Source organism: Hirundo rustica, chromosome 1, assembly GCF_015227805.2.
Source record: "Hirundo rustica isolate bHirRus1 chromosome 1, bHirRus1.pri.v3, whole genome shotgun sequence".
Lineage (NCBI taxonomy): Eukaryota > Metazoa > Chordata > Aves > Passeriformes > Hirundinidae > Hirundo > Hirundo rustica.
This window is the reverse complement of record NC_053450.1, coordinates 134,531,224-134,543,308: the sequence shown is the minus strand read 5'-3', so window position 1 is coordinate 134,543,308 and position 12,085 is coordinate 134,531,224.

Here is a 12,085-nt window from a genome sequence, read left to right as displayed (position 1 = left end):
TTATGATCTTCTGACTGATACATTCTAGACTTGGAAAGGTGTAATTTTCCTTAGGCTGTGGTAGGCATGAACACTGCACAAAAGTAATGGTGTCATACTGGGAATGCTTTAGTTCTGTAGAGTGTCCTCAAGAACTGGAAACTCCATGGTCTGAAGCTCATGGGAACGGGTGCTGTATTTTAGGCTGTGTTAATGTCCAATACTATTTCAAAATGCAGCTAGGAAGAAAAAGTGAATTGAAGAAATATTTATTTACAGACCTTTGAGCTGAAATCTGCCTAGGCTGTGTTGAATAGATCATTATGGTCTGCTAGCCATGTGTGTCCAATAAGTCATCCCAGTACATCTAGTGATTTTTCTTAAAAGAATTTACAAATATCCATAAGTCAGGGATGATGATTCTTCCTGCTTCATACTTCTAACTGAAGTTGCTTCATGGCGCTGAATTGTCATATTTAGAGGAGGTTAATAAGGGATGTTTGATGTATTCTGAAAAGATTAATATCTCTTTTGGATATTTATATACCTGAAAAATTTTGTAGATCCTACAACTGAAATAATTTTAAAATTTTCCCTCACCACCCCCCCTCCCATTGTATCCTTTTCCCACATTGGGGATGCAAAAATATTTAGAAATTTGGAAGTGATTGTGAGAGAGAAAATAGGCTGTAGAACTTCTGCCCACAACCATAGCAGATCGTTGTATCCTATTTGTGTAGTGTCTTTACAGCTAATGTCTAGCTAATTAAAAAATGAGCCGCAAGGAGAAATATAAACCCTACTAATAGCAGCAGAGAAACGAAAAAGATCAACTGTTCAATTTTATGGACTTGGAAAGGATACAAAAGCCCCAAATCCATTTTGAGCAGCTCATTCCAGCAGCAAGATACACCACTGGCATAGCCAGACCTTTTACTGAGTTCCATAGCTGACCAAATCACCCGTACTGCCAAAATGCTCGAATAGATGACTGAGTCCCAGGAGCTGAACAAATTACTCCAATCAGTTTAGCCATACTACCTCTTCATGCCCATGCTCTTGACTTGCTCCAGTAAAAACTACCATACTAGCTTAAATGTCTTCCTCTGAGCTCTGCAGGCCCAAGTTCTCCATCTGACCAAGTCTGACTGCATGTACATGGTACTTGTGGCCTGCTTTAATCTTCCCTGACACTTTGTAAAAATGAATTTTCCAGACACGGACTTCTTAATATATATTCCTTTGTGTCATGCAGCCCAGGAAGAGCTTGAAAAGCATAATTTTTCTTCTAGGCTAGTTAGACATACAGAATCTATTTTTGTTTCTCTCCTTTTTCTTTGGTTTCCTTTTGAAAATGGGGACTTTATTATCCTGTAAGCAAAAACCAACTGACACAGACAGAAATAAAAGTTAACACTAAGTCAAGGAGAACTACTTTTGATATTTTTATAGCTATGCTTCCTTTAAAAAGGTAGAACTTCTTCTCCAGTGATACATTTACAATATTATAATTAATCAGAGTAAAAGAAATTGTACTGGGTTATGAAAGAAAGCAATAAGGAGAGGATATAAAGATGAATAAGCTACTTAAGCAAGTAAATGATTTCTGGTGCCAGTCTGACAATGACATAGAGGACTTGAGTGTCTGTAGTTCTATCAGGTCCCTCAGAGTCCTCAGCAGTTTTGTTCAGGGCTTTTGAGGGCTTATGACATTACTGGTCCCCATTGCTATGCTTGGCCACCAAGCAGAAGAGGCAGTTATCTGAACAAGGTTCTGGTTTCACTGAGTGAGATGAGCTTCACTGGAAAGGATGAGTTTGAGTTCTTCTGAAATGATAGTGAGCTGTTATTAAATGTCATCATTATTCCAAAAGGGCTTGCTTTTGATTATGGCACAATAAACATTCTATCCTCAGAGTCTCTTCCCTTCACAGTTTCCTCTCACTGACCTCACAGCCCTGACTATTCTCTCTCTGCTCCTCTTTTTGTCTATGTTCCCTGTCCTTTCAACTCCCTTTAAAGTATGCTTTAATACTAGCAGTGATCTCCCTGGTTTCTTTGTCAGACAGTATCCCAGCCACATTAAGGTTACTTTTTGTGAAGGTGGTGTTTACACCTAACTTAGTGAAGTGGGAATGAGAGGTCTCCCAGAACAAGTAAGGAAGCAGACTTTCAGGTTTCAAAAGAAGCATTTCACAGACAGGTGAATATCAACAGAAAAATATGCTGACAGCAGCCCTGTACATGAGAGACTGTACAAGAACAAGAGGAAAAATTCTGTCTTCCATTCCCCCAGTCCACTTTGTTATTTAGAAAAATCAAAACATCGACAGTCAGAAGGTACAGGAAGACTGCATTTGATGTTAATAATGGGACTGAAAACAATGGCATGTATTGCAGTAAAGCTATTTTAATCTTGACCATCCTCATCTACATCCTTTTATTTCTGTAAGAAGTTATTTAAGTATGTGCACATACTTCAGACAAGTAGTCTGTGTTTTGCATTTTTTAAAAGAATGTCTGGAAGTTACAATAAATATCTCCATGAAATTTGCTTACTAAGAATTTTCAGAAGTACTTGTTGTATTTCTGCTGGCAAAGTCAACTGAAAGACTAATTTTAGCAATGTGAAAAGCTGCTTCTATTGTAACAAAAATTATGGCCTAAGGGACAGAGCCACCCCCTCTAGAAATTAATACTTACAAAACCACATTTCTGTCAACAATCTGATGGTAATGTCAGGGGAAGCTACTAATGGGAAAGCAGAGCTGTCAGAATAAAAACTGTTCACCTTCTCTAAACCAAGGAGGCTTTATGTATTCTTCCAAGCAATAGGCACAATTGAACTGTCTCTCTGAAATTTCTGTCTCCTGTAGATAATAGCTTGGTTAGTACTAACTCATACTTCAACTTCTGTTTCATGTACTTGGTATTTTTTGGCATCATGCAGACGTTATGCTCTGGGGAATAACAGCTTTCTTAATCTATTTTTTTGTTGCATCCACAATTACAACTAAGAAGTATAGGTACCAAATACACGAGAAAAAACCCCAGACCATGAATTTTATATGAAAATGAAATCTTACATATCAATACAAGTATTAAGGTATTAGCAGTCCTATCAAAGCATTCTTATTATTCCCATTGTGAAAACCAACACTTCAAAATTTCCAATTATTTTAGCTCACTCCTGGTCATGATGCAATTGATGCTAGTCCCCACCAATTTCCTCATCTGCACCCCTTTCTCCAGAATTATGCTCACCCTTCTCTTGGTCCTCAAGAAGCAAGGGAGACGGTTCTAGCGAGTTGTTAGTGTCCGGGGTTCTTCACTGGGAGAAATATGGTGCTGCTGAGGATTTCCTCCATCTTACTCTAGGATCAGTGTGGGGCTACTTTTATATGGTTCTTAGCACGTACTGCATGTTACTCATTCCTCATTGATCTGCATTTTCTCTTTATATCCAAATATACTATATATAGTATGTTTTAATTACCTGTATTGAATATTTGTTCTTTGTTCCCTTTTTTATCTCTAAAGGGAGTTTTACTGGCCTCCCAAGGGCTTAATGACCAGCAATTAATCACTGGTAATTTGTTTATAGCCCAGGAGCACCTGGTTTCATCTCATCTCCACACTTTGAGAACCCCTCCTATAATCCATTACGTAGGAGAATCCCTTCTATAATCCTCTACACCAGTTTTATTTCAGATCATAGCTGCCTCTGTGCAAAGCAGCTACCACTTCTCTGCTATCTATTACATACAGAAATAGCAAAGGCCTCATAAAAATAGGTATTAAAATACACAGACCTACAAAGCTAAGCTGAAACTTAAATTAGGTAATATTCACCTGGCAGGTAAATAATTTTTGACACAGGTCACCTAGGTAAAACAAAGGAAAAGGCAATTCAGGGTAATATAAAGTCATCCTGATGTGTCCTAACTCTGGGGCTTTGGAGATATAACACAAAATTTTTGGGCTCCTACTCAACAATGGCAATGCCCTGCTTTTCAGGCTGTGCTGCCCTGCCCTGTGGAAGCAGGCAAAAAAGTCTTGGCCATGGAGCTCATCAGCTTTACAAGGTGAGACCCAAAAAGAAGACCATGGAGGAGAAAGGTTCCTGTGTTCTGGGTTAGTTTGTGTTGTCTAAGAACTGAGAGCTGTGGTTCCTCAATTATACAGCAAACTGCAGGCAATCAAGTGCCATTCAGTGTAAAATCTGCTATGTGGAAAGAAAATAAAAATAATTTGCTTCAAAGTAGCTTCATTTTCTTGCCCAAGTTTTACTGATATCTGCAGCTTATCTCTGCAGAGGAGCCTGGTCTGACAGATGCACAACAGAAGTGAATACAGATGTGATGGAAACGAGGGCAAAAGGGAGATTTTTAACCACCTGTTTAATGGGACAGCGTTCCTTCCATGCTGGAGCTTTGTGTCCCAGTTTGGCCTCAGGCTCGTTCAGTGTCTGTCCCAGGAGGGAGAAGGTCAAGTTCCAAACACGGAAGAAGGAACACTTTCTGTTGGACCACAAACAATTCTTTTCTGACAAAATTGACTTTTCACTGGCTCCTGCCCAGCAGTGTTGCTTGAATGAAACACAAAAGGAAGCAGAGTTAAGTCTGTTGGTGGTGCTTTTTTAACTGTTTAAAAAAAATCATGTTCCTTATCAGGGTTTGTGCTGTCTTAAATTCAGCTTCCTTTTCAGAGTTTGGGTGAGAGCAGGGGCAGGCAAGACAGTGGCAGAGGTGTTGTGTGGATGTACATTTGTGCATCTCCTGGTTGGATGTGTGTTGCCTGGGGGAGCAGACTTCCACACGGAAATCTTTCCTCACAGAAGTGAAAACCCTGCTCTTTGCTGCAGAGCTGTGAGCTAAGAGCGCTGTCAGGGAATCCCCATGTGGATTTCTTCTCTCTCCACATACATATTGTGGCCTTTTCTGCAGCATGCAATAGCATCTCACAGTAAAAATCTGGTGTAATAAATGATAGGAATAATAAAACATCTGCCAGTAAGGAAAGTAACTGTCCCAGCTCAATATTGCAGAGACTGCTGTTAATTTATTATAGCCAGTTTACAGGATTTATTTCTGTTTGACATTGGGAATAATTCTCAAAACCTCTCCAAGACAGAAGAAAATAATTAAATGTTCAATTGCTTCTACCTTGATGGCCAATATAATCTTCTCACATCAAGAAGAGAGGTTAAATTTAAACGGTTTCTTAAATTCCATCTTGAATTGTCAGAACTCCATATATTCAATATTTTTTATTTGTTTTAAATAGAAGAATATGCAGTTCCCATGTAGATTTCTACATTCTGTTTCTCATATAAAATAAGATTTTTTAGTAAAATCCAAGGCTATAAAATTACCAGAGAAAAAGTATTCCTTCTTTAAAAAACAAACAAACAAACAAAAAAAACAACAAAAAACAAACAAACAAACAAACAAAACCCCACAAAAAACAAAAAACCACAAAGGTCTTGGTACTCCAATACGTTACATGTCATGTGGTTGCTTAACTCATAACATTCTAATAGCCACAAAAAAATTACTGTTTTTGTCTGGTAGTGTGTAATTTCTGTGCTATACTGACAAATTTGTGATTGTTTGAAATTAAATTTATAATGGCTTTTGGAAAAAATCTGATTTATTGTTATATTTTAGTCCTATGATCAGGTGTGCACTTAACTGATGCCCATATATGTCATGTTGATATAGAATTGTTTTATGTGGACTTGTTTCACAAATACCACTAAGAAACAATGTTGAAATATCTTTTATCCTAAAGATATTTTCTGCCTATTTTAGCAGTAATTGGAAAAAACAAGAGTGGAAAGTCAACCTACACAGAAATTATCCAGGAGCAAATTTTACAGGAGCAAAAGTTCAATCAGGAGGTGGTTGTTGAATGTATCTTCATCACAGAAAGTTGTTAACATTGATCATCACAAAAAATATTCATTTGAAGTGTGCTCAGATGTAGGACATGGAAGAGACATTCCTTTCAAGTGACAGTGATTGAACTGAAGATGAAAAACCTCATCTTGTTATGTATTATGAAATAATTAATTTTACGATTATCCATTATAAACTGAGAATTGTGTATCTGAATAATTGCAACTGGTGCACAAAAGAGCATGTTGGTCATTTTATTATAACTATGGTGTCTGAAGCCTATTTTATGATTTTATGATTTAGCTTTATGTAGCTAGTGACTACAGAATTAAAATCTTCATAATCCACCTAAAAATCTTGTACAATGGGTCATAAAAACATACTGGACTGGAGTGGGATACATATACAGCTTACACTGCAAACTGTGAGGAAGCATGTCAGATTGAGTGGGTCTCTCACTCTCCCCAGAATCAATGTTCAATTGTCAAAAAGTGGGAAACAAATATGGAAATACAGCAGTGGAACTGTAGGTGTGTGAGATGGCAGCGCCACTGAAGTAACAACAATAGTGTCTTCAAAGGAAAGCACAACATAAATGCAAATATAAATACAAAGGAGGCCGTGTGGATGGTCCATGAAATTGGTACGTGGTCCTGCAGGCCCAGTGAAAAACATTTTGAGAGAGTTTGCAGAGGTGTGAGTAACACTATGGTAGATTTATAGCAGGAAAAACAAGCACTGTCAGGAGTGATATTTTCTGTAAAAACAGAAAAAAATGCATCACACAGCTGAATTTTCTTCACTTACAGAGGTTTTGCTCTTCTAATATGTAAATTCATGTTGTAGACAACTCTGTTATCAAATACTTCCTGTAAAACTGTTGAGATTTTGGCCCATCTTCACTGAAGACTAGAAGCTGGGTAGTTGTAAAAGTGAAGTCCTTTATTGCATGGCTAAATCAGTCCCAGAAAGGCAAAGTTATCAGAGTCCACAGCAGTATGCAGAAGCCTTCTGGCATAAAGTTTCTAAGTCCCAAGCAGAAGCAGGAACAGCACTCTTATCTGTGCTGCGTGAGCGTCTTATCAATCAATAGCAGGTGGAGCAGTAACAACAACAGAGGCATCGGTGTTTTCATGAGTCTCTGTGTGTGGTGTCATTCTCAAAGTAGTGCATTTTGATTCTACTTTTAGCCAATCAGGCTTAAACACAGATTCCCTTACAGTAGCGTTGGACCTACCCTAAGCTAAAATTGATGTACGCTAATATTTGTGTAAATTCTTACACAAATTCTACGCGTATAGCTCTATCTGTTCTATCAAGGAATGTTTTAGCAAGGCTACATTATTTTTGTTATGACTAGAATTTAACTAACTTTTCAAAAGGCAATATTACTGAACTTTAGGTATTAGGTCTTTTTCATACTTACTGACACAGGCTCTTGTTTGAGGCACTTAAAAATCCTCTATTTAAAACTAAACTTACATTTCTACCTAATGTCTGTGTGGATTTATTTATTTTAGTTTTTCTGAAGGTTCTAATTCAATCCTCACATCTCTGGGCGCCCCTGGGTGCGTGTGCATTTGGCCCAGGGGAATTCACACTCCTACAGAAAACTCTTTGAAAGGGAGTCATCACCACTGCATCACTTGGCAAAACAGGTTGAAGTACATTGAAAAATCATGTGAATAGACTGAAAAGACATTTGAAAGAAGGCAATATAGAAGCCTATTACGGTCTAAGTAGTTTAGCACACTGTTTTAAGAGCTTGTTCTTTTCCCAGGAACAAAAGCAGACAACCTCAGAGCAACGGAAATATCTAAACCAAGAGCCACTTGTTCCACTTGCATTCTCCAGGTGTGACAAACACTCGACCTCAATCAAACCAACAGCTAAATATAATATATATAAGTATTTTATAGCTATTTCATAGTTGAAGAAAAGCGTTCCTAATAGCCACCTTTTCTTTGCACCATTTATACAATTTATTATGGGAAGTGCTTACTCACTGTTTTTTAAGTATAACTTATCAAGATACTTTCTCTCTGGCCTTATATTGCTCTGGGAGCCTAATGGTTCTCACTGGCATGTCAGATGGCAAGATCTAATTTTCTTAGAAAGGGGCCTAGTGAGATGTGCAATCCAACACAATGTACACTTCAGTATCAAGAAACGGTCTAAATGAAAAAAATAATTGCCATTTTCCTTGACAAATAGAAAGCTAAACCTTTTGGCTCCCAGTGTTTAAATTGTACCTGTTAGTTTGGATGACTTAGTGATAGTGTCACTAGTACTCACAACTTTGTTATACGTTGGTATTGTTAAAATTACATTACTCAGTAATCTCGCAGTCAAAATTACTTTTCCCCTTCATCTGTGCCTTTTGATATTCTAAAAAAACTATGGTGTAAGAATTGTCTTTAGTTTTAATTACATGGATCTAATATATTAACATTAATAATGTACTGGATGAGTACTTATCTTTTAATTTTGGCCAAGGGTGCAGGTTATCTAGAGGTTCCCATAAAAGTTCCTATTGACTTCAGCTGTATAATTTGGAATAATTTGGAAAGACTAATTTATGTATCCACTAATCTCACTGATTTTTTTTTCCCCTGTGAGTAACTCAAAGGTTCCTGGATTTTTTTTCTGTTCATGGATGTAAGTCGGGCTGTAAGATCTAGCTTTAGGTATTTGTATTATCCCAGCTTTAAACTGGCAGGTTAGTATTAATCAGAAGTCAGTTTCACACCAACAGATAAAGTCCTGCTGGATTTTCCTGGGACTCTGTTAGCAATCCAAATAAGGATAAAGGATATATTCCTAAGTCAAACTGCTGTGTGAACAACTGAAATCGATCGGAGCCGTTATTGAGCTCACTTGGATCCCTAGTCTCACAGATATTAATGGAAACAATTACACGACTGATGTAGAAAAAAAGCATTAAGAGGGATTATGCTGATATTCTAGTTTCACTGTCTAGGGGTGAAACCACAACTCTCATCCACTCGTGAGCAGTAAAACCCACTCTTCAAGGAAAAAAAAAAATCAGTATAGAAAATATTTTATTGTATAATGTGTTTAGGTGTAACTAGAGATTTGGCATGAAAAAATGCGATAGAAAGCCTGATTACTAATTCAATTAGAAGAAAAAGTCTCGTTATTTATTTCAGGAAATGGGTCAATTGTTCACCCATTTTTAAATTGCAGGTGATTTCTTTTTTGCTCATGCTAGTCCACTATCCCTCCTGGAACTCTTATTCTCCTGTTTGCCTGGTCCCACAGCCTGCTGTACTTGATGCTGCTATTGAGCTTTCAAATGAAAGTTTACCTTCCTTACTACTGAGCGAGGTAGCACTGTTGACAGGAAGCAGCTTTGGCAGTGCTTTTGCAAGTGGCGCGAAGATTTGAGAATATTGTCAGAAGATAAAGCCCACATCAAATAAAGACTTTTTAAGCCTCAGCAATCTATTTAAAACGCCACTCTGGTGGTTTAAGAGACTCTTATTGCCTGCAGCTTAATTGACCTAATATGAAAGATCTGATTTCTGTTTATTGCACTGTTATAACTGGCTGTTATTACCCGAGCTGTTATTATTGATTATCAGCGCTGCTGTCACTAATTAAGGCCGTTTGTGGAGGGCGCCCAGCGGCTCCAAAGGGGCGGCAGGGACAGGGCTGCCCGGCCGTGGCGGGGCGCAGGGCCGCGGGCGGATGGATGTGCTCCAGGGCACATCCATGCCCTGCCATGCCCTGCCCTGCCCTGCCATGCCCGCCCTTGCTGCCTGCCCGCACGTCCGCAGCCGCGTCCCTTCTCCGCGGAGGAGCCGTGTGCAGGGAGGCACAGCCTCAGGGCCGCAGGTAGCTCTAAGGAGATTGCGGCAGGATATTTAACGATACCTAGAATGGCTGTACAACTGGAGATCGTCTCCTGGGTCTCTGCGTCCCGCTGTGGGCGGTCGCGTTCAGCAGTGTTTTGCCAAATCCCTATGTAAACTCTTCAATCTCCTTCTCCACCTGGCTTTGGATTTGTGTTTGCAATTCTCTATTTAAGGAAGCTGCTGCAGTACCTTATTTTCTAATGTGTGGGAAATTTGGCTCCTGTTTCTAGCCTAGGCACACCAGAGTGGTTTCTAATGCTTAAACAGTTATCAGTTGTTAAGATATAAAAGTACCAGTTCCTGCATGTGAGAAGAAGCATGGAAAGAGAAGATAATAACAAAGGACATATGTGTACCTGTTTTCTTTTGAGAAGAAAAATATGGATACCTTCTGCTGTGATTGATATCAGTGCATAATACATAAATATCTGTGGTTCTAAAAGCTGACAACCTTGCCTGGACTGATGAATGTTCAATTTCTGTAGAGATAATATAATAACTTATTAGAAACATCCTTTAAAATAATAATGTCTGACTCAATTTGAATGATCTGAAACCCTTAAAGAGGGAACAAATGAGTACTGAAAACCCTACAATGCTTCTGTGTTCGACAGTTATAAATATTTTTTAAAGATCTCAACTAGTTGCTTGCCTGACAATTCAATCATTCAAACTTGTGCTGGAGAACATCATAACAAAATTCGTCTCTGTACTGACACGGTAGTAAATCTGAAATAAAAGATGTCTTTGGAATGAACGAAGAATCTACTTGTTAATTTTATCTATGTGATATCAAAGGAAAAACCAGCCAATTCGCGTACTCATGTGATATCTCTTTCAGCAATCTAGCACACTAAAATGTAGGATTTCCATCCTTCCGTGTTAAGAACTGCCTCTTTTCTGAATTCACAGTAGTTCTTCACAAGAGGTTTGTGCTGGATAAAAATTGGGAAATTAGCCCTTAAAAAAATCAGGAACCCCAAGGAGTGCCTGGATGAAGCTGCGGAGGCAAAGAGGTTCCTGTGGTGCTGTGGTGGCTGGGCTGGGGCCTGTCCAGCCCAGCCAGGAGATGCATGGCTGCAGCACTGTGGATGTGGTCAGTGCAGTGTCAGTCCTGCAGGGTTTCTCCCTGCAGACAAATACCCCTTCTCCATTCATGGGGCAGTGAAACCCCATATTTCTGAAGTCCTTCGCTCTTCACTAATAGCATATGAGCCAGAAACAGCACTGATCATACACCTTGGAAGAACTTCACTGAGACAAATTTTCTGTCAGTATAATATGTAGCCATCACTCTGGGAACTCCATTAGTTTTCCTAGAAGGCAGTAGTGGACAATCCTTAGTGATGGCCATCCCTTACTCTGAATCTTTGTAGTACACCTCTGTTCTCCAGGTTCCTGTGCAGAAAACAAATCAGTGCACTCATTTTGAAACGCTTGCCCTCCTGTGCTTTTACTGTAAGGCTGGGAGGAACATTGGCATCAGGGTGGAAAATGGTAATTGAAATACGTTAAATTCCTAGAAAGATTTAAATTCTGGCCTTAAGCTCACAGATAGGAATGGCTTCCTCCAATTCCTTCACTTGCATTTGTGTGGGGGGAAAAAGAAAAAAAAAAATGTAAAATTTGTTCTTGAAGGGATGCAGGACTTTTAAGGGAAAAAAACGCATCAAGACATTGTGGAGAAAATAAGAAGCTCAGATGCTCACATACACTTGATCAGTGCTCAGACTAATGCTTGAACACCAGAAGAGGAAGAAGTCGCAATATGGATGAGTGTGAAAGGGAAATCCAGAAGAGAGCAGTTATAGAGAGGTAACTAGCTGGTGACTGCTAGGAAGGGAGGACATCTGAAGCTCAGTGCCCTTTGTGTGCTGTTTGGAGAAGAGCTTGGTTTACTAAAGGCAGCCTCTGCTCTTTGCAGTGTGTGATATGGGCAGGTTTCCAAGACAGAATAGACAAAATGAAAGTATCTGGAAGAACCAAAAAATTGCAGAGATAAGGAGTATCTTTCTGGAAACTTCTGTCTTTTGACTTCGTATGCAAACACTCAGACCTCATACTTGGCACTCAAACCCAAAGCTTCTCTCTCCTCCTGGGTCTTGGCCATGGGTCAATGTACAGAATAGTAGACCTGACACATTACAGGGGGAATAGTTAATGAGTTTAGCTGCTCCTAGCATGAACATGGCAACATTTCTTGAGCACTTTTGCACTAGTTTCTGTTTCCTGCTATTACTCTTTGACTCATATCACTCTCTGCAAAGAGGTTTTGTTCGTTGTATGGATATAACTGTCATGGATAGCATTTTGTGGGCAAAGATGAAA